At 31.9% G+C, this 23,254-nt stretch overlaps 1 protein-coding gene across 1 annotated transcript in view; it reads left to right on the forward strand.

Moving 5' to 3' along the window:
• Positions 1-1,047: 1,047 nt before the first annotated feature.
• The window catches only part of LOC126883394 (high affinity cationic amino acid transporter 1-like), a 78,821-nt gene continuing 56,614 nt past the window's right edge, over positions 1,048-23,254 (forward strand). The window contains exon 1 of the mRNA XM_050648926.1: positions 1,048-1,302. The gene's annotated coding sequence lies outside the window, so the exon portion shown is untranslated. The remainder of the gene's footprint in view (positions 1,303-23,254) is intronic.

Below are 23,254 nucleotides of genomic sequence, written 5' to 3' on the forward strand. Positions count from 1 at the left end.
AATTGTATTTTTAACACGGTTGTAGAAAAAAAAACTTAAATTCAGTATTTAAAACGTAAGTATATTTAAGGTAAAAATATATACCACAGCTTTGACCAACTAATATTTTTTATAATTAATGTTTTTAATTTTAATTTTAAATTAATCACTTTGACATTTATGTCAAATTTCCCGTAAAGGTTTACAGACTTGTCACTACTGGCGCTCGCGAATTTTTAAATATCCCCTCTACGTACGAGCTCACAGCGTATATCATGCCCATGCCATGTCAAATATTTAAAATTGTCACTAATTGTCACTGTCTGACTGTCAATATTCTATTCGACTGAGTGCGTTGTAAGACAAAGATAGATTTGGAAAATATTACCACGGATATTGTGTTCATTTTTTTCGAATCCTGAAAAAACCAATAAATATTTTTGAAAAATTTAAACGCAGAATGAAAGATTAAATTATTACCGAGGGCCGAAAGTCCCTTAGAATAAATAGAAAGTTTATTTTGAATCAGATATTTGAAATTAAAAATCACACTAACTTTTCTCTTAGATTTTCACCCCTGTAACTTATTAAAATAAACATTATAGAAGTTCTCAGGGACTTTCAGCCCTCACTAATAACGTAATCTTTCATTCTGCGTTTAAATTTTTCAAAAATATTTATTAGTTTTCTGAGAATTCGAAAAAAATGAATCCACATTTGAATAGAATTGCAGTCGAAAGTACGTACCCATCCCCTTCAGAAAAGTGATGATGAGATCCAGCCTCCGATTGGGAGACGGTACTTAAAGAAGAAGAAGAAGAAGAAGAAGATTCCTTTTTCCTGAACACACAAAAATAAAATGATTTTAAAGACGTATAACAATATGTTAATATTAAATGGGTCTTACTAACTAAATTGGCAATAATTATTTTAATTTAACATCAAAAGCATCATTAACAAAAAAATACTCCATGAAGTAATCAAATCTCAGATAAAAAAAACCACAGAATGAATTGCATGCAACAACAATAGCCCGATCAGCTTTAATCATTTAATATATGTAGAGTTGAACCCTAGCAGGACAGTCACCAGATAAACAGTAGTCACATGATTCCTTTTTGTTTTTTTTAAACCTCCTCGTGGCTACTACACTGATAATGTTAAAAATTATCAAGAGTCATTTAATAATAAACGAAATCAACGATCAGTTTTGCTTTACCAGTACGGTATGGTGGTCGACGATAAGAACAATCTAACCAATATTATTATTATTATACACACGATGTGTTGTTGTTGTTGTTGTTAGGAAAAACAAAAATCAAGGTAAGTGTTGATAATTTCAAGGGGAGTTTAATAAAACATATTTGAATTTAAAAAATATGAAAAAAATTCTTTAAGAAACGCTTTTCTTTAGTTATGAGTGAGTAAAATTGAAAATACTATAAAAAATCAACTAAAAAGCAAAAAATAAAAAAATATCAAACTCGAAGGACTATTCGAAAAAAAAACGTTCGTTAAAAAAATGAAAAAATCCAACACATTCGTTAAAGAAAATCGTGGGGCGCATTTTCATCGAATAAACGGTTTGAGGATATCGCCCCACGCTTTTCTTTAACGAATGTGTTATATTTTTTCATTTTTTTAACGAAAGTTTTTTTCGAATAATCCTTCGAGTTTGATATTTTTTATTTTTTGCTTTTTAGTTGATTTTTTATAATATTTTTAATTTTAGTCACTCATAACTAAAGAAAAGCGTTTGTTAAATTTTTTTTTCATATTTTTTTATTTTTTACTTTTTAGTCTTTCACTTTTCAAACATTAAAATATATCGTCATGTTTAAAAAAAAGGATGTATGTATATGATAGACACATTTTTTGCATTTATTTCAAATTTTGATAAATACATTGTACATTTTCTGTAATTTCTTCATACATTTCTTGAATCAAAATCATTATTTACACCTATTACAGTTTTCGCAGTCTTTCCATCTCTTCTAATGCTAGCACTATTGCACGGTATAGACCCAGTTAATTTCTCGCAATGCAGTTCTTAGATGCGCAAGCCTAAAGGTACGTATCCATACAAGGGTAAACCTCGCTCGGTGTAGCAGTTCCACATAGTGGATACGTCGGTGATCGCCGCTCGGCGCTCACCCTCTTCGATTCAACCGGTTTGCGGTTTATATGTAGGGGAGCGCGGAGCCGTATCCATTTAAGCAGCTTCACCGAGCGGGTTCACCCTTGCATGGATACGTACCTTAATGATCGCACTCGGCTCAATGCAACGTAAGCATGTCTTTACGCAAACATTTTCGGGCCCAAGTTCACGACAGCGTAGTCAACAGTCGAACCTTCCGTTTTATGGACAGTCAAAGCCTACGACAATACTAAGGGCAGCCAGAGGCGTTGCTACCGCCGTATTAGCCGTATCAATTATACGGGGCCCCCGACATTCAGGGGCCCCAACGCAGAATGTCGAAACAAAATTCCATTCAAAAAATTGAACAAAATATTCTGCAATTATTTTACTATTAAAACGCTTTGAAACAGTGTATCTACATTTTGGGATATCGACATTTTCGTGTAATGGATTCTTTATTATAAACTATATTTATCTACTGTACAGGTACCTATCTATTTTGTGCCCCTCGCCATTCTATAACAATAGAGGTATTTTTGTTTTCAAGCTACAGCGGAACCTCGATTATCCGTCTCTCCATTAACCGTCACCTCTGTTAACCGTCAGGACACATACAGAAGTTGTATTGACTACATAGCAAAAATTTTAATGTAAAAAAAAATAAAAAAAGTTAATTTGATTTGTGATGAGGACACAAACGGCTATCCATTGCTGACAGATAAAGAAATCGTTGAAATGGCAACAAAGTTGGACCAAACAGATTCAGAAGCTGACACAGACTTGGAATTTGATTGTAGCTATGTTGATGAACCTATTGTAACTGGCAAAGATTTGCGTAAATAATCTAGAGAAGCTTCATCGCATAGTCAATAATTCATCGAGTGGTATTCTCAACAAGAAGAAGCCAATAAAGTAGATTGCATGATCTTCCGCCGATTAAGAAATTCAGTTGTCGCAAAATGTGAAGCAACAGTAAAGCAAACAAAGATTGTCAAACAAACCATATAGATGAAATTTGAGAGTTGTACTATGAATTGTTAATTTTTTTTAATGTTCTGTTAACCGTCTTTTCGATTATCCGCCATACCCTTGGTCCGGTGCCCTGACGGATAATCGAGGTTCTACTGTACTTCTTATTGTCTATTCACCGTTGGCTGTGTGAGACATTGTATAATGTATAATGCGAAATTGCAATATTTCTAATCGCTTTACCTTTGATAATTTGGAACATTGAAACACTATGTATTTTTGTGTATATTTTCGTGTTATCTGTTCTTTATTTATAAATTGTATTCAGGTATATCTATTTGCCGGTCGCTCACCGTTAAAGAACAAATCATCTTTGTTTACACTCCTTTTCAATGTCTATTTATCCTTGGCTTGAAAAAACTGTATCTGTTTTAAAACAATGAGTCTCAATTCAAATCTGTTTTTCGACTTTGGATTATTAGAGTTTATTAGATTTATTATTATTATCTATATTTGAGTGTTAAGTATACGTTGAACTTATTAGTTCCTAAGGTTGCATTATGCAATTTGCAATTTATTTAAATTTTGTAATATACAGGGTGTTTCATTAATAATTGGAAATAATTTAACTGTAGATTCCTGGGCTCAAAATATGTATAATATTTAACCCAAATCACCTAGTCTGAAAATGCTTCTTACAGAAGCTAGATCTCTTTGAAAAAGGCGTCTTGTAATTAGTTTTTTTAAATACCTTCAGAACGCTTCTATTTGGAGAAACCAACACTGGTACGCCTATTTATCTTCCTTTTTTATCTTTAACTTTTAAGCCTTTTTGACACTGGATTATTAAATTGTGACGCATTCTAGTAATAAAAAGTACTCTTGCTTTAAGTCGGTAGGATAACCCGTTTTCTAGAAATGTCGACTTGACAATTTTGTGTTTTTTTTAATGTGAGAAAAATAAAAAAAAAAACTATGAAAACAAAAAATGAAAACTGGTACGTTTATTCCAGAGATGAACCGATTTCATCAATTGCGAATTTCTAGTACCGGTCATATGCGTCTGTTTTGAGTACGTCCACGGTTATTTTATCGCATTATTTTTTGTGTCTTTAATTTTGAAACATTTTAAATTATGAGGTATATTAAAATTTTTTAAATTTCGATCAAATTCAAAAAGCGAAAAAATTTCAACTTGATTTTTCTAGAAAACGGTGTATCCTACCGATTTAAAGTATTAAGACTAACTTTTAGTAGTAGAATACCATACAATTATTTAATAATCCAGTGTCAAAAATGCTTAAAAGTTACAGAGAAAAAACAGGACGCATATGACTGGTACTGGAAATTCGCAATTTATGAAATAGATTTATCTCTGGAAGATAAATAGCCGTACCAGTCTACCAGTTTTCTTCTTCTTCTTCTTCTTCTTCTTCATGTGCCTTGTCCGTTGCGGACGTTGGCTATCATCATAGCAATTTAAATTTTCTTTGCGGCGTTTCTGAATAACTCGATCAGTGTTAGTCCAAACCATGTTGCGTTTGCTTTCTATTTTACCCTGTATTATCAGTTGGAGTATATGATATTTATTATGTCTCATAATATGACCGAGGTATTCAAGTTTCCGTTTCTTGATTGTGTAACAGTTTTAGTTTTTCAAAAAAAACTAATTAAAAGGCACCATCTTCAAAGAGCTCCAGCTCCCTTAGGAAGCCTTCCCAGGAATCTACAGTTAAAATATTTCCAATTATTAATGAAACACCCTGTATTGTTTTGTTTTATTTCATTATCTTTTATTTTGTAATAATATTGACGATTTGTGTAATTTCAGTAAACTGTATTTGTTGTTTTTTTTTCTACTCTTTGTATTTTACCTACGCATTGTCCATAAAATTGTAAAATTTTCAGTGACAATAAATTATATTTCTATTTTATTATATACACACGTTTTTGCTGCTTTTGTTGAATATTTTTTTAGCACTATCCCATATCAGTCGTGAAAAAGGGCCCCGCGACAAACTTTAATAGGGGGCCCCTGTGGGGCTAGCTACGCCACTGAGGGCAGCATTCGTCTCTCTACGGTGCCATAACTTTTTTCGCTGAAAACTGGATAGAAATCGGACAGAAACTGGATAAATTTGAAACTTTATTGTTTATTTATGAAGCATAACGTAAACAATTAACGTAAAAAGTGAAATTAGGTCCAGTTCATATAATTAGCTACAATCTGTAAAAGCTTTAAGTTTCTACATTGTAAAAAACCAGAGAATTTAAGCATTTTTCATTAAAATCGTTTTTTTTATTAAAACAATTAATAAACATAAAACTTTTTTTGACTATTCGTGTATTGTTTCCGCGAATGCATATGTCTGCAAATTTTCATTCATTTGCATTGAAGAAAGGGCAGTCAAATTAACGTTTAAAGATTTGACGCAAACGATTGAACTAAAGAAAAGCGTTTAAAAACCCGAAAAAAGTGTATGTTTACGATTTTCCTTTGTAGTCTAACCAATGGATACCAAATTACACAAGAAAAGCTCTTTGATTGGTTAATTTTTCAATTTACTGAGCTTCTTCTTCTTCTTCGTTATTGTATGTAGGGTTTAAAGCCTGTTTCTTCTTCAATATTAGCCTCCTAAAGTGTTTAAGTTATCGCAACATCTTTTTCTTGGTCTGCCCATACTTCTTCGTCCATTTCGTGACTTATCTCGTGCTATTCGTACTACGTACTAATCCTATCCTCTCCCATTCTACTAATTTGTTCGTTCCGCTCATGTTTCCGTTTTGTCACCCATCCATTTATGTCCTCTACATTGCATGCTCTTCTTATGTTTTCGCTTCTCTCCCTATCCAACAGACTTTTCCCTGATATTCGTCGGAGTATTTTCATCTCTGTTGTTTCTAGTAGTCGTCTCGTTTTAGATGTGTCAGGTCTTGTCTCCGCCGTGTATGTCAATGTAGGTCTAATTGCTGCTTTATAGATTCTTGCTTTTGTGTCTTGTCTTAGGTGTTTGTTCTTCCAGATTGTATCATTAAGAGATTCCGCCGCTTTATCTGCTTTTAAGCTTTGTTGTCGTACTTCTTCTTCAACCTCTCCGTAACTAGTTATATCTATTCCCAGATATCTAAACCTTGCTTTCTGCTTTATTATTTTCCCATCAATTTCGATTTTACATAAAAGTGGGTATTTAGATGTTATCATACATTTGTTTTTTTTTTTTTGATGATATTATCATATTGTATTTCTTGGCTGTTGTATTGAAGATGTGTGTTAACCTTTGGAGATCGTCTTCTGTCTCGGCGATTAATACGACGTTGTCTGCATAACATAATATTTGGATTTCTTTGTTCTCCATGCTGTAACCATGACCTTTACATACTGCTTCTATTATTTCGTCCATTGTTATATTAAAGAGCAGTGGGCTTAACGAGTGAAGTAGATGTTTTCGATGGTTTGTATAATATTGATTGGTATGTTCCTTGTATACAGTAGGTGTAAGAGGTCTTCGACTTGGATGCGATCAAAAGCTTTTGTCAGGTCTATAAAACATAGATATGCTGGTTTATTGTACTCAATGGCCTTTTCTACGCAGGATCTTCGGATCTGAACATTTGTTGTTCATCTGATACAGTTGTTAGTTTATTGATTTTGTTGGTTAGGACTTTTGTGTTTAGCTTAAGTGCGGTGTTCAGTAGATTTATACCTCTATAATTGTTGGGGTCTTCTTTGTCTCCTTTCTTGAACATTGATACCATTATGCTGCTTCTCCATGCGTCTGGTATTTTGCAGTGCAATATTAGTTTTTGTATAAGTTTTGTCATCTCTAGGGTTACACTTTTTCCTCCGTGTTTTAGAAGCCTGTTGGTTATTCCGTCTATTCCTGACGACTTTCTATTTTCGAGTGAATTTATGCCTATCTCTACTTCCTGAAAACTGATTTCCATTTCGTGTCTAATTTAGTGAGCTGAATTTCGTAAAATAAAAACAATCTAAAAGTCTTGGATTTAAATTATTGTTTATTATTTTTATTTCAATTATTCTAATTGTATAAAAGTAGTAACCTTTGCATCTGGGGCTTTTCATCTTCCTCGTATTACGAGATATGTCGCTGATTTGCGTCTCAAAAGATGGATTCATTGCATCGCGATGTTTTCCCTTAAATAGGCAGGGTTTGTTGATTTTGTTTTAGAGTTGTGACTGCATAGCTTCACTGAGGATGCATAGATGCTGAAATAGCTATATGGAGATGGTGGTCCAACTCTGAATCAAATGAAAACAAAAACTGCCTTTATCTTTTTCATCTTTACTCAGATTTGTGTACCTGAAACTGTCTTTCGGTCCTTTTCCTAGACGAAAAGAAGGTAATACGTGGCCTAAGTGTCCTTTATTTGCTTTCTTCTATATTCGTCGTCTCTTGTGCTTATATATTGTAAAAGCCGGAGATACGGGATGCAGCCAGAAAGCAGTTTCTTAACGGAAAGTCTTGTATTTAAATTATTGTTTATTATTTTTATTTCAATTATTCTAATTGTATAAAAGTAGTAACCTTTGCATCTGGGGCTTTTCATCTTCCTCGTATTAAAAACAATCTAATTTTTTATAAAAAACAAATTATCGAAGTGATTGTGTTTAAAAATTTTCTACATAATGGTTTTTATACCTTATTAGTTTCTGAAATACAGTCCTACAACAACAACTACATTCAACAACTTATCTTGAACTTCTTCAAGTGCAAAGTGCCATCTCCGCGACGGATGTCGGCAATCATCATAGCTCTTCGGACTTTAAAGACAATTGCTCTGAAAAGTTCATTTGATATACATCCGTACCATTCTCTTTCTTCGTCTTCTGTTGCTGTGTCTTATCCTTTTATTATTTCCCAAAGTGTTCATTCCATGTGGCGATCATCTCCTCTACATCAGAAATGAGATCCCCTTTTTTATCTTTTGATGCTTAAACTCTCTGGTAAGAAGTTTGATCTATTGAAATTAATCTCTCGCTTCATTCCAACAACCATCTTCTTCTTATTCGCTGCATATTTTCTTTCGATAGCGCTCTGTTTTAAAATTGCTTATTTTAAAATTGTGGTTGTACCCCGCACAAACCTTATGGAAATTAGGTCCCAGTGGATTTAGTTCATACTTTGGGAAAATACTCTTTGAAACATCCTGATAAGAAGTTCTCATGGGCACATCTCGATCGTATGGAGGATTTTCAAGATATAGAGGCACAAACTCGGAAAATTATAAGATTTACTGGGTATTCCAATTCCCTGAGTTACTGGTTATCTTAGTATGGTATAACTAGATCCAAACCAAGACATCCAAAGTGAAAGTTATCCTCCAACACCAAATTGTTCTATATGGTCCACATAATGTTCAGAAAAAAGTCACACCATTTTGAGTGTCGGGTTTGGTGGGGAGAGGGGGAGAAATCGACAAATTCGTAGTTTTTTAAGTTTTTCGTCAATATTTCTAAAACCATGCGGTTTAGCATGAACAACGTTCTATACAAAAATGTTCTATGGGCCATTCCACGAACATACGCCTGTTTTGGATTACTTCGACAACGAATATTTTACTATGCAACATAAGAAGTACGGAAGTAAATGCCGCTAATAATTGTTCCAATAAACAACAATGTAATTTGCAATTTACTTTCTTTCTTCTTATTTTGCACAGTAAACTATTCGTTGTCAAAGTAATACAAAACGAGCGTATGTTCGTGGAATAGGGTATACATTAAATTTTAAACAAAAAAGGCCCTATGCATGATCCTTCTAAAATGAACGGTTCCAAAGTTACGGAGGTAGTATACTATAATTGGTCCAAAAAAGGCCTAACCCAGACATTAAAAGTAAAAGTTTTCCTCCAACATCAAATTGTTCTATATGGTCCAGATATTGTTCAGTAAAAAGTTAAACCATTTTGAGCGTCCGGTTTGGGGGGGAGATGGGGGAGAAATCGGTAAATTAGTAGTTTTTTAGGTTTTTCGTCAATATTTCTAAAAATATGCTTTAGCGTAAATAATGTTCTATACAAAAATGTTCTACATCAAATTTAAAATAAAAAATGTTCTATACATAATTGTTTTAAAATCAACGATTTTAGAGTTACGGAGGGTGAAAAGTGGAGGTTTTCGATACTTTTTATATTTTTTGGGCAATTTATAATATTTTTACTGATTGAAAGAAATTTTCTTTAACAGGATTTGCTATTTCAGTGGCCGATGGTATGTTAGTGATAAGTTCTTGAAGAAACGTCAACCTCGCCACCCAAAGTCATCATCAATTGCCCAACAAATATAAAAAGTATCGAAAACCTCTACATTTCACCCTCCGTAACTCTGGAACCGTTGATTTTATAACAATTACGGATAGGACCATTTTTGTTTTAAATTTTATGTAGAACGTTTTTGTATAGAACATTGTTTACGCTTAACATAGTTTTAGAAATATTGACGAAAAACGTAAAGAAACTACTAATTTACCGACTTCTCCCCCATCTCCCCCCCAAACCGGAAGCTCAAAATGGTGTAACTTTTGACTGAACAATATGTGGGTCATATAGAACAATTTGGTGTTAAAGGAAAACTTTTACTCTGGATGTCTGGGTTAGGCCTTTTTTGGACCCAGTATACTATACTACCTCCATAACTTTGAAACCGTTCATTTTAGAAGGATTATGTATAGGACCTTTTTTATTTCAAATTTAATGTAGAACATTTTTGTATAGAAGGTTGTTTATACTAAACCTCATAGTTTTAGGAATATTGACGAAAAACGTAAAAAACTACGAATTTGCCGACTTCTACCCCCTCTCCCCCCAAACCCGACGCTCAAAAAGGTGTGACTTTTTTCTGAACATTATATGGACCATATATAACAATTTGGTGTTGGAGGATAACTTTCACTTTGGATGTCTGGGTTATGTCATTTTTTGAATCAATTCTATCATACTAATCTGGCAACATGTAGATGTTTGGATTAAATAAAAGTAATAGTAGTCTAGGATTTTTTCCTGGCTATCCAATGGCGACATTTACCTTCAACGGACGTCATCTAGAGTTTCGAGGGTTTACAGCATTTAATTGATGCAAATGAATTACTGGAGGGTTTTTTGAGGTCGCTAAATACGAATATGCCACCAGAACCGACTCCCGGAGCACCTGGTTTCCAAGGTCAATGAAAGGGGCTCCTGGAGTTTCGAGGGTCTTCGGTATTACATTGATGCAAACAAATTACTCATGGGTTTTTGGAGTTGCTGAACACGAATACCCCATCAGAACAGACATCGAAGTACCTGGTGCCTAAGGCACGTCATGGAGATTCGGGAGCTTTCGGGACTAAATTAATTTAAACTGATTACTCACAGGTTCTTGGGGCTGTTAAACGTGAATACGCCATCAGATCTAACCCACGGAGTACTTGGTGCCTAAAGTAGGTCTTCTTCTGGAGTTTCGACAGGTTTCGGCATTAAATTGATGCAGATGGGTATTGCTCATGGGTTTTTGGGGCTGCTGAACACAAATACGCCATCAGAACAGACACCGAGGTACCTGGTGCCTAAGGCACGTCATCTTCTGAGGTTTCGAGAGTTTTCGGTACTAAATTGATGCAAGCGGATTACTCTTGTGTTTTTGGGGTTGATGAACATGAATATGACTTAGATAAAAGACTGTGGAGTATCTAGTGACCACGATGAATAACACTATCAAAATAGAATATAGTAAATCGATCTGAAAATAAATGAAGGAAAAACATTGTCATATATAAATTGAGTTTATATTTATAAATAATTAAAACAATTGAATAGCACAACATAGTTATTTTAATAAAAATCTACAAATAGCAAAAAAAAATATTCACCAATTTGTACGCTTTCTTTGAACAGCAACTCAGAAAACTTCCGAGTACTCGGCGTGTACCAATCCGTGTGCATCAATTTAGTACCGAAAACTCTCGAAACTCCAGAAGATGACGTGCCTTAGGCGATAGGTGCTCCGTGGGTCGGATCCATGGACGTATAAACACAGATGGACTCAGCAATACCATACCTTGAATACACACTGTTTTGAAGCTTCGGTACTCCTGGGCCAGAGGGTAAAGGGGAGTAAAACGGGTATCGATAGAATGTGACGCTTCCTCAATGAGCATAAGCGTGCTTGAATTATTACTCGTGGGGATAATAATTCAGGCGTTAATAATAATTGGAAGTAGTAATAATTTATAAAAACACGTTCAAAGAATTTAATTAAAAAAAACAGAGTATAAATATTAACAATCACGTTTTTATAGAAAAAATAAAAACAATTTTATTTGTTATTAAAATTAATATAATGTCAATATAGTTAAGCTCAAGTTAATTTTTTAATACGTATCAAATAATACTATGATAAAACAAATCAATTAAAAAACATACATTGGTCAAATTAAAGTACCTACCTACATTTATTGTAGTCCAGTCGGGTTAGACGAATAACAAGCCTAACCTTGCATTAGGAACTGCCTCAAATTTTATTTTTCTAATCTTTAGGGGGGTCAACAGTAGTGTAAATTTTAAATCTCGACTAAATTCCGCCGTTGCGTTAGCCGCCATCTTGATTTTAAACGAGAACCGTTTTAGCTCAATATCTCCGTCATTTTCAAATTTTCGATAAAAAGTATGAGAACCAAAATTGTTAAAAATGTGATTTTCTATCATTTCTATTATCTCGAATTATCTCGTTTATTATTAGTTTTACGACAAAAATGTACCTATACAAAAATGGAGAGAATTAAATTCTAAACAATTTTGATTTCTTTCATTTTTTTTGCTAAAATTAATATTTAAGGTAGTACGTATGCGGTAATCTCGCGAGCGTAAGACCTGATTGATTTAAAAGCAATTGTTTTTGTTCAATATCTACGCCATTTTCAACTAAAATTTTCCAAATATGATTTCCTACAATTTCTCTTTAACATTTTTTTATGCGGTTGATATTTTCCGAGTTAAGTGGGAAAATAGTAAAAAGTGGTGGGGGGAGCATAATTACTGAATTGAATCTTGCTTCCGAGATGCACCAAATTTTATAATTCTCTCCTTTAGGGGAGATTAATATTAGTGTAAATTTAAAATCTCGACTGAATTCCGCGGTTGCATTAGCCGCCATATTGATTTTAAAGGAGAACCGTTGTTGCTGAATATCTCCGCCATTTTCAACTTTGCGACAAAAAGGTAGGAACTAAAATTGTTGGAAAATGCAATTTCCTACAATTTCTTTTTCACAATTTTTTTATGCGATCAATATTTTCCGAGTTAAAGGGAAAAATAGTGGAAGCGGAGGGGAAGTATAATTATTGAATTGTCTCATTTATTATGAACTTTACGACATCACTGTATATAAACAAAAATAAAGAGAATTATATTTTATAAAGTTTTTGAAATTCCCAATGAAACACCAACCAAAGTAAGTACATAAGAGACATACATAATAACAATAACTTATATGCATTAATGTCACTTAATTTTATTAACTAGCCGGTTTTATGGGTTGAAGTTGCCTGTCGATATTTTAAGTTTCATGTCAGCTAATATACAGTAGAACCCCGCAAATCCGAACTAATTGGGGGGACAGCCTGTTCGGATTCCGAAAAGTTCGGATTATCCGAAAGTTAGCCTTAACTAGTAGTTCAAAGCGTTCATTGTGATTTTGAGTAGCCAAACGTTCTCGCAAGAGTGTGGACAATATTTTTGGACTCAAGTTGACTACGAGAGAACCAAAGTAAGTTTGTGTTTAAAACACTTTATAAACCTATATATTAAAGTATAATATTTATTTTTAAGAAATTTTAAATGTCAAAGTCCTAGTAATCCTACATTGTCCAATATTCTGGCTTTACTCTGTATAATAAACATGTTTTTAAGTTTTTGTCTTGAATCTTTAAATTTTTTCACTTTCCGTTGGTTCGGATTTGCCGAAAGTTCGGATTCGCGGGGTTCGGATTTACGGGGTTCTACTGTATTTTTATATTTCAACATTTTTTTTTTTTAAATTTTGGGCTCTGTTGGGGGAATTTCCTCATTTCCCCCCACGTAGACCCGCCACTGGTTCTCTCGAAAAGTTGTAGTAAATCGTAATTGCAACAATTTCAGCCCTTACACTTTTTGTCGAAATGTTGAAAATGGCGGAGATATTGAACAAAAACAATTGCTATAAAATCAATCAGGTCTTACGCTCGCACCTTTACCGGATACGTACTACCTTAAATATTGATTTTATCAAAAAAATAAAAGAGATTAAAATCGTACAAAATATAATTCTCCTCATTTTTGTATAGGTACTTATTTGTTGTAAAACGATAATAAACGAGATAATCCAATAATTCATTAATTATGCTCAAACTGTCACTATTTTCCCCCCATAACTCGGAAAATATCGACCGCACGAAAAAAATTATAATAAACGAAATTATAGAAAATCGCATTTTCGACAATTTCAGTTTCTACACTTTTTGTCGAAAAGTTGAAAATGGCGGAGATATTGAGCAAAAGCGGTTCTCGTTTAAAATCAAGATGGCGGCGAACGCAACGGCGGAATTTAGTCGAGATTTTAAATTTACACTACTATTGACACCCACTAACAATTAGAGAAATAAAATTTGGGGCAGCTCGTAATGCAAGGTCAAATGCTATCCGGACTGGGCTATTTGATAATGTATTAAAACATACTTTTCAAATTTTTCACCAAATAAGTATCATATAGACCTTTCAGACTCTCTTTACAGACAACAAATCCTAGAAATCCAGTTTTTCTTCTGGTTTCTAATTATAAATAAAATTATAAATGGAAAAATAAATAATTTTTTATTCATTTCACTAATTGATTTGAATGCATGAGAAATATCAAATTAAAAAGCTACTAAACAGATCTTTTTAAATCAGATGATGTCTACTTACAATTTAAAAATATATAATTTAATGAACTAATATCTTGTTCAATACATTAATATGAAGGACCCAATGGTACGCCTATGAAAGACATATTTCAAAATGTAAACAGACTTCCTCATCCTTCTATAATGTAAAATAAACAGTACTTACAAATGAAATGAAAGATCCGGATATAAATGTTTAGTTTTTTTTTGCAAATGCAACACTGTAGCACCATTATTATGTATGTTTATTTCACTTTTCACAAAATATCACTCAGAATATAGCCAAAATAGCGAAAAACAACTTTTCCTCAATTACCTTAAAAAGTAAACAAACATGGAATATTTGACATGGACGTTTGTAGACAGAAATGCAAACACCGTTGCCATTTATTTATAGTTTCAATGCTTCTACATATACAATAATTGGTTGATATCTATTATTCAATGATATGAACACTTGATATTTTAATTACCATTCAATATGTAAATTAATATAACTGAACAATTATTATTTTAGTTTGATAGCATCTGTAGACACGACATAAAAGAGTAACATTTTCAGCAATACGCGAATAAGAAATTTTAATAAAAATACGTGACAACATGTGAAGGTACTTAGATTGTGACCTATTCAAATAATTTTGGCTTCACAATTTTATGTAAATAGCTGAGTCCATCTGTGTTTATAGGTCCATGGTCGGATCTGATGGCGTATTAGCGTTCAGCGACCCCAAAAAGCCATAAGTAATCCGTTTTTATCAGTTTATTGCCGAAAACCTTGGAAACTCCAGAAGATGAAGTGCCGTAGGCACAATGTGATTTGTGGGTCGAATTTGATAGTGTATGCATGTTCAGCAACCCCAAAAACCTAAAAGTAATCCATTTGATTCTTCCGAAACTCCAGAAGATAACCTGTCTTAGGCACCAAGTGCTCCTGTGTCTGTGCTGATCACTTATTCGTGTTCAGCAACCCCAAAAACCTATAAACCCCTAAACCGTTTGCATTAATGTAGTACCGAAGACCCTCTAAACTCCAGGAGCCCCTTTCATTGACCTTCGAAACCATGTGCTCCAGAAGTCGGTTCTGGTGACATATTCGTGTTTAGCGACCTTAAAAAACCCTCCAGTAATTCATTTGCATTAACTAAATGCCGAAAACCATCGAAACTCTAAAAAATGACGTCCCTTGTAGTGGCCCTGGCCACCATGTGCTCCGGAGGTCAATTCTGATGGCATATTCGTGTTTAGCGATCCCAAAAACCCATGAGTAATCTATTCATATCAATTTAATGCTGAAAACCCTCGAAACTCTAGAAGATGACATCCATTGAATGTCAAGGTCAAAGTAAAGGTCGCCATTGGATAGCCAGGAAAAAATCCTAGACTACTAGTACTTTTCTTTGATCCAAACTTCTACATGTTGCCAGATAACCAGTAACTCAGGGAATTGGAATACCCAGTAAATCTTATAATTTTCCGAGTTTGTGCCTCTCTATATTTTGAAAATCCTCCATACGATCGAGTTGTGCCCATGAGAACTTTTCATCACAATGCTTTAAGAGTATTTTCCCAAAGTATGAACTAAATCCACTGGGACCTAATTTCCATAAGGTTTATGTGGGTACTTTAGTGGATAATCTCTCCAACTCAATCAAAACTTATATTTGAAAACTTCACAATATTTTGCCCTTTAACCTTTCATGATATTTATATTATGCTCTCCTTATATTATAATGATAACAGAAGAAAATTAGAAGTTGCAACTCTAATTAAAATAAAAGTTTGCAATATTTTATTTCAGCCGTAATCAGCCAGTACCATTGACCCCAGATATGCAAATTGACTTAATTACGATATTATTTATTTATAAAGTTGTTTAGTCGCCAGAGATTGACCTCTAAAAACGAGGCCAGTAGGCTGAATTTTGCTGAGAATGGCAATTTTTCGGACCCCAATAAAGAGGCAAAAATGTTTGCCACTCTTACCCCCGGGGCTTCTTCCTGAAAGCCCTCGTAGAGAACCACGGGGTAAACTAGATTTACCAGAAATCTGTACGCTGCAGAAGAAATGTTTCAAACAAGAAATGTACCTGAGATAATTTTGAACAAAAATGTTTATTAGCACTTTTTGTGTCAAATGAACCGTTGTTCTCTTAAACCAGGGCGCATCTGTAAAAATATTAGTACATTTGGATGTTGAGAGGTGACTTTGCAGAAATCGCTTGAAAATAACTCATATAATAATATTTGAGTTATACTCCCACTCAAAAAGGTCCGGAACATTGTTTAAATAATAAAAATGTCAAAAAATGAACGAGAAATTCTATTTTTTTGTTGGTTTTTTTATTATAACTTTAAAAGTATTCATTTTCGAGAAAAGTTGCACTGACATAAAAGTTGCGTAATTAAATTTCCTACAATATAGGATTAACCGAAAATTTTAAAAATTGTCACCCTTGTTGCAAAATTGCAATAATTTCTAAAAAACCATAAAAAACAAGTATTCGCATTTTACGTTTTTCAATCATTTATGCTACACTTAGGACCTTCATGTTTCACCTAGAAAAACTTTATGATATAATCATAAAGGGAGATAGGAGGAAGGAGGCCAAATATTTCAAAGTCAAGAAGCAAAAAGTGAACACAACGAAAATAGCAAGATTCTAAAGAGGTAAATAAACAAGACTAAAAAGGAATGCTTGAAAACTTTATGAGAAGCACTAGAACAAGACTTCATGTTGCAGGACTAAAAATAAAGCAGATAGCGAGTTGAATTTTTTTTACATATTAAAGAATACTGTTCCTTTCATTTGCAATTTGCAAAATTAAAATCGGTTAACTACCACGACGTCAGGAATTTCTTTAAATAAACATTTATTTTTGGTGCTACACGCAGGGCAGTGGATACGTTTGCTCTGATTGCTCATTCCAATGACCTTTGATATTGATTGGTAAATTTTAATTTTTAGTACATTTCGATATAGATAAATAAATTTGTTTATTGCAAAATAAAAACACATTTTCTGTCGTTTGAAATTACACTTTTTTTAGCAAAAACTTTCTTTGTTCATATATTTTAACTTTATAAAGAGAATAAAAGTTTATTATTTTTGAACATATGCAATTGTTTAAACAATATTTCACAAAAAATAATCAAGTTTGATTTTGTGGAATTAAAATATTAAAATACAACAAAATATAGAGTAAGAAAATAATATATTAGATAAAGATTGGAAAAAATTTTGGTTGAAATCAACTTGTGTAAATCGAACACCGCTGTCCTGCGCGTAGCACCAAAAATTAAAGTTTATTTAAAAAAATTGCTGACGCCTTGGTAGTTAACCGATTTTAATTTGTCAAATTGCAAATGGAAGATACGGTATTCTTCAAATTTAAAAAAAAAATAACTTGCTATCTGATTTATTTTCAGTCCTGTAACATTTTGAAAAAATGAATTTTTTTTGCGAAAGCTGGATTGCAAAATTTATTTTGCAAAATCTATTAAACCGATTTTTACTAAATTTACAGTGTTGTTTTACCATCTCATGAAGTTTTTCTGGATGAAATGTGAAGGTCCTAAGTGTAGCAGAAATGGTTGAAAAAAGTAAAATGCGAATACTTGTTTGTTTATGTTTTTTTCGCAATTAATGCTATTTTGCAACAAGAGTAACAATTTAAAAAAATTTAAACCAAATTTATATTGTAGGAAATTTAATTACGCAACTTTTATTTTAGTGCTACTTTTCTCAGAAGTAAATACTTTTAACGTTATAATCAAAAACCGAAGAAAAAATCGAATTTTTCCTTCATTTTTTGACATTTTGATTATTTAAACAATGTTCCGGACCTTTTTGAGTGGGAGGATAACTCAATTATTATTATATGGGTTAATTCCAAGCAATTTCTGCAAAAAAATTAGTCACCTCTCAACGTCCATCTCAAAACAGATCCGCCCTGGACTATCTCTGAAACAATGCGATTTTAAATGCGTCGTTTCTGAATTTGAAGCGACCGGCGATTTTAAATTTTGAGCCAGATTTTGAAGCAAATAGATGCGGGCTTGGAAAATTGTGAGGAAATAAGTCGTTGGTTGGACTAAATATCTTTTTTCGAATTTCCGCGGACTCAAAATTGATTTTAGACCCCTCGTTTCTTCGGCGTTTATATATATTTATACAAAATGCAAAGAGTAATAATTTGCATTGTGAATTACATGCTCATTTGGGGGTCTAGTTTCTTTTAACAAACATTTCCAGTAAACTAAACAAATGGTGATCTTTGAACTTTTTTCTTATCGGTTTTTTTTATATCGGTTGTAACTATATTTAACTTATATAGAAGTAGATAGATAGTTTGAACCAAATATTTATTACATCGCATTAAAATAAAAAACGGAAAAGGAAAAACCGGGAGCAGATATCAATATAGCAGTTAGAAAATAATTTATTCATACATTGTTTGTAACGAATAGTGATCTCGTAGATGCTTTTTGACAGTTTGATTGCAAAGAATTCATTAATGTGTTTTTAACGTCCACTTTTTCTATTTTATGTATTTATCTCCCCGAGGCTGTTCACCCTTAAAAAAAGAATGTGTGTGTACTTTGTACGCACGTAAGAAGTTATACTTCTATTATTTGATTTCAACGAAATCAATATACTTTAAACAGTTTATTTATATTTTATTTAAATATTAAACTAATTTTAATACTTACTACTTTTCAAAAATTTGTATTAAAACAATACCAAAAATTAAAAAAATAAAAGAATAAAACACACGCAAACACATTGAAAAATGAAACAAAGAAATGATTTCTAAACAATAATTGTTGACAAAAATTTTAACTAAATAAGTATTTTCTGAAAAACAAATATGTATAATAAATATACTTACAATCATAGAATGTATAAAAAAAATAAAAATTTACATTGGGGATTGAACCTGCGTCTATTAGGTTGTTAGATTTTGAACTCACCACACGCAGAATTTAGCTACCGAGACATATGAATGATGTGGGAAGATATAGTAACTAACCGTTTTCAACTTTTTTGACAGTTACTTATTCTCTTAGTTTAATCAAATAAGTCTGATTCTTGTGTAATTAAAATATTAAAATAAACAAAATATAGACTAAAAAAGCAATATATTAGATGAAGATTGGTAGAAATTTTGTTGGTAATCAAATTATGTAAATCAAAGCATTATCTACTAACTAGGTATGTACATTTTCCAAATGGGTATGTAATTTTTTATTGCAATACTGAAACATTTACAATAATTACGTACCTGTTGCTTTCAAAAGCTATTTAAAAAGTCACTACAATTATAAACTTGCTTTTTGTCTCTGTTCTCACAACAATAAAAACTAACATACACCATATACACACAATTTGTTTGCCCACAACCATTGACGTATTAATAAAATAACCGACATAATATTGAACAATTGTTGACAGGCCATTGTAATTACCCAATTAGAGGACGTATAACATTTAAGCTGCGCCCAGCACCAATACTTTTGATGAATTCGCGCACATTTAAAATTTACTCTCAACGCCCCTAAATAAGTATAACTTCAAAAACATACAAAAAATGGGTAAAATCATAGGAAGAGTAAAAAAGATAAAAGAGCTACAAGAAGTAGATATAGAAACAATAGGGGCAATAGTTGCAAAGTACATTAAAATAAATATATTAAAATAAGTAGTGAACCAAGACTTTGACCATAAAAACATGCATAGATACAAGGAGGAAGCGAGGAGGCACAAAGATTTTTCTTATCGGTTTTTTTATATCGGTTGTAACTATATTTAACTTATATAGAAGCAGATAGATAGTTTGAACCAAATATTTATTACATCGCATTAAAATAAAAAACGGAAAAGGAAAAACCGGGAGCAGATATCAATACAGCAGTTATAAAATAATTTATTCATACATTGTTTGTACGAATAGTGATCTCGTAGATGCTTTTTGACAGTTTGATTGCAAAGAATTCATTAATTTATTTTTAACGTCGACTTTTTCTATTTTATGTATTTATTTTCCCGAGGCTGTTCACCCTTAAAAAAAGAATGTGTGTGTACTTTGTACGCACGTAAGAAGTTATACTTCTATTATTTGATTTCAACGAAATCAATATACTTTAAACAGTTTATTTATATTTTATTTAAATATTAAACTAATTTTAATACTTACTACTTTCCAAAAATTTGTATTAAAACAATACCAAAAATTAAAAAAATAAAAGAATAAAACACCCGCAAACACATTGAAAAATGAAACAAAGAAATGATTTCTAAACAATAATTGTTGACAAAAATTTTAACTAAATAAGTATTTTCTGAAAAACAAATATGTATAATAAATATACTTACAATCATAGAATGTATAAAAAAAATAAAAATTTGCATTGGGGATTCAACCTGCGTCTATCAGGTTGTTAGATTTTTGAACTCACCGCACGCAGAATTTAGCTACCGAGATATATGAATGATGTGGGAAGATATAGTAACTAAACGTTTTAAACTTTTTTGACAGTTGCTTATTCTCTTAGTTTAACCAAATAAATTTGATTCTTGTGTAATTAAAATATTAAAATAAACAAAATATAGACTAAAAAAGCAATATATTACATGAAGATTGGTAGAAATTTTGTTGGTAATCAAATTATGTAAATCAAAGCATTACCTACTAGCTAGGTAGGTACATTTTCCAAATAGGTATGTAATTTTTTATTGCAATACTGAAACATTTACAATAATTACGTACCTGTTGCTTTCAAAAACGATTTACAAAGTCACTACAATTATAAACCTGTTTTGTATCTCTGTTCTCACAACAATAAAAACTAACATACACCATATACACACAATTTGTTTACCCACAACCATTGACGTATTAATAAATTTCTTAAATTTCATAGTCGATGGAAAAAATACAACAATAATTTAGATTATTTAACCTTCAAAATTTTACGGGGCAGATCTAAATTCTTATTAAATGAAGATTATAAAAAATATTTAACTAACGTTGAAACCAATATTACTGAAAATCCTAAATACTTCTGGCAATTTGTAAAAAATAAGAGAAATTCCAATAGTTTTCCAAACAGTTTGCTTACTGCTCAGGGCTCTACTACTGACGTACAGAAAATTTGTAACGTATTTTCTGATTACTTTGCTTCTGTTTTTGTACCTAGTAATGTTAGCAATTTTGGTAATATTTACACTAACACGCCTTTAAATATCTATAAATATACTATTACTCGCGAAATTATTGAAAATAAACTTGAAAATTTACCTCATAAAGAGCCTGGACCAGATGAGCTACCTACTGATTTTATTAAAAACTGTAAACAATCTCTAACAGAATCTTTATTTCTGTTGTTTAATAAATCACTTAATGCCGGTCAATTTCCTGATAAATGGAAGAATGCTTTTATTATTCCAATTCATAAATCCGGAAATAAAAGCGAAGTTGAAAATTTCAGACCTATTTTTAAGTTAAATATTTTTAGTAAGGTATTTGAAAGTATAATTTCTGATTTTCTTTATTATGACGTAAAAAACCTACTTAATATTGAACAACATGGCTTTATGAAAAAACGTTCAGTCGATACAAATTTATTCTTATACATTGAATACATACTTCAAAGTCTAAATGAGAGAAAAAGCGTTGATTCAGTTTATACTGATTTCAGTAAAGCTTTCGATAAAATCGATCATTCGATTCTTGTTTTGAAACTATCTGAAATCGGTATACATGGTAATTTATTAAGATGGTCTGTGATCACTACGTCAGGAGTGCCTCAGGGGTCCCATTTAGGTCCTTTACTTTTTAATTTATATGTTAATGATATTTCTGCCTGTTTTAAATTTGCTAAATTTATTATGTATGCCGACGATTTAAAGATATATCACTGTATTTCATGTCCTAATGATAGAATTCAATTTCAGGAAGACTTAAACAATTTATCTGATTAGTGTGTAAGAAATAACCTGTTTTTAAATGTTTCAAAATGTAATTATATACATTTTTCTCGCAGCAGCCCTGACTTAAACTATAACACATATGAAATTTTTAACTGTGTATTGCATGCAGTAGAAAGCGTTAAGGATCTTGGTATACTTTTGGACCGTAAGCTACTCTTTGATCAACATATCTCTATACTAATATTACTAGAAAAGCCAGTAAGCAGTTGGGCTTCATATATAGAACTTGTTTTGAGTTACAAAGCCCTTTTACCATTAGAACGTTATATATGGCATATGTCAATAGTATTTTAATGTTTGGTTCTATTATTTGGAATCCGCGTTATTCGGTATTCATCTCTAAAGTAGAATCTATTCAAAATAAGTTTATTTCCTATTGTAAAAGGAAATTTTATCCTGATAGTGATAGACAACGCATTCGCTCTAATTTAAAAATAATTTCTCTTGAGCATAGTAGACAAATTGTGGATGTCTTATTTGTTCACAAGGTCCTAAATAATAATGTAGATTGTATTGACCTTATAAATTTCCTGAAAATTCGTACTCCAAGCCACACTACTAGAAATAATTATACTTTTGTTACGGACCAAGCATGCACAAATTACTTTTTAAATTCACCTGCTCATAGAATGACAAATACTTATAATAAATTGTCTAGCGTTGTGGATATTGATATCTTCTTTCATAAAGCGGATATGATTAAAAAACTATTGAAGAATCACTTTCTTGAAACTTAGTCTTTTGGTGTATTCAGTCTTGTTTTCGCTTATTTTCTCATTTTTTTTTCTTCTCTTTTGTTCATACATATTATATCATTTTCTGTATTTATGTTCTTACTTCAATGAATATTTTTACTTTTAGTTTGTAGTTATATTATATCAGTTTGTAAAATTGTAAATGTATCTGAAATTCTGTAGTGGATACTTTTATGGGTTTGTCCTGTCTGTATCCCAAATAAAATAAAAAAAAATAATAAAATAACCGACATATTGAACAATTATTGACAGGTCATTGTAATTACCAAATCAGAGCATGTTTAACGTTTCAGTTGCGCCCAGGGCCAAGACTTTTGATGAATTCGCGCACATATAAATTTACTCCCAACGCGCCTAAAGAAGTATAACTTGAAAAGCATACAAAAAAATGGGTAAAATCAGACGAAGAGTAAAAAAGATAAAAGAGCTACAGGAAGTAGATATAGAAACAATAGGGGCAATAGTTGCAAAGTACATTAAAATAAATACATTAAAATAAGTA

The sequence above is a fragment of the Diabrotica virgifera genome, chromosome 4 (assembly GCF_917563875.1).
Source record: "Diabrotica virgifera virgifera chromosome 4, PGI_DIABVI_V3a".
Classification (NCBI taxonomy): Eukaryota; Metazoa; Arthropoda; class Insecta; order Coleoptera; family Chrysomelidae; genus Diabrotica; species Diabrotica virgifera.